This window comes from Caenorhabditis briggsae (assembly GCF_000004555.2).
Source record: "Caenorhabditis briggsae complete genome, chrX, whole genome shotgun sequence".
Taxonomy (NCBI): Eukaryota; Metazoa; Nematoda; class Chromadorea; order Rhabditida; family Rhabditidae; genus Caenorhabditis; species Caenorhabditis briggsae.
In genome coordinates, this window is record NC_013491.2 from 6,701,918 (window position 1) to 6,703,282 (window position 1,365).

Consider the following 1,365-nt stretch of genomic DNA (forward strand, 5'->3'; position numbering starts at 1 on the left):
TTGAAGACTACGTAGAATATGAAAGACATTGTCCGTAAGTCAACCGAGTATTGTGACCGGATTTCATTCTCTTGCCAACTTCAAGAACTGGGTCGATTCGTACCCAATGTTGTGAAGAACTATGGCATAGATCGCCGTGTAGACATGAGTATATCTCTTTCTCCAACCGTTTCTTCACACGTTCCGTTGGCTGGATGATCTAATTACCGTAGATGATAAGTGGATAAGTTACTCTATCAACGTATGGAAGGGCTAGTTGATTGGCAAAGAAGAGCTAGCTTTGGACGTACCGAAACCTAAATTTCACGGAAAAAGGGGATGCTATGTGTTTGGTGGTGTGTCAAAGGAGCGAAGACCGGAAACTCTTAGACGAATTCAGTAATATAACTGCCACAATGTATAATTTATAATTAAAGAAATTGAATTTGGCAGTCAAATCGAAACAAGGAGAAAAAGCCAAGGGTTCTTCCAGCGCGACTATGCGAGATCTCCCGTGACTAGAGGGATCAGCCAAAAATTCATGTCGCCCGGCTGAAATATTCTTTTGCACTCGCCGTATTCTCCAGATCTTGTTCTCTTAGAAAAATGGTTGTTTGAGGCTCTTGAACGTCATCTTGATAGAAAAGACTTTAAGTGAAAACATGACATCAAAACGGAGTTGACCCACTTTTTCGATAGCAGCCGTCCTCGTTCGGGACTGATGGAATCAAGAAATTACTGGAGCATTAACAGACAATTACCGGTGCTTGTGGAAGTTATTTTCATTGATCTAGCAAAAACTGCTTTTAGAAAAATTTGACCAAAAATTTTACCAAAATCGGAAGAAACTTTTGCATCAACCTAATACTTTGGGCATTCATTCTCAATTATATGTTCCTTATAATTTTTTTTCAGACGTAAATAAAGTAGTATATATTTTCATTTATTGTCTCTTCATGCAATACTTTGTTTTATCTGATAAATAAATGGAGCGGTGTCTCTTTTCTTTTTTGCCAGGACGAGCTGAAAGGAGTTCGAACTTTTGTTCCAACACAAATATTTTCGAACATTAGTCATTTCAGGTCAAATATAATCGATCTCATTGTAACTTGGTTCATTTTGATGACAGCATCCCGGATTCAACTTTTCAACCATTGTTTCACAAAATGTCAATATAGGTAAAGACAGCCCACCTGGTTTTAACTCCGCCCCCTTGAGGTTCCCTATAAATACCGCTGGTTACCTGGCATTAGTATTCATTTCCTTTCTCATGTAATCCTTCATCTCTTTCCTATATTCTTTCTTGACGACCTTCTGCTTGGACGTCTGAGAAATAATTCTCCTTATTTTCCTGAATGTTTCACCCAAGTTTTGGGATATCTCGAC

At 38.5% G+C, this 1,365-nt stretch overlaps 1 protein-coding gene across 1 annotated transcript in view; it reads right to left on the reverse strand.

Moving 5' to 3' along the window:
* The window catches only part of CBG17249, a gene marked incomplete at both ends in the record, with an annotated part of 9,511 nt that overhangs the window by 942 nt on the left and 7,204 nt on the right, over nt 1-1,365 (reverse strand). The gene's annotated exons all lie outside the window — the stretch shown is intronic.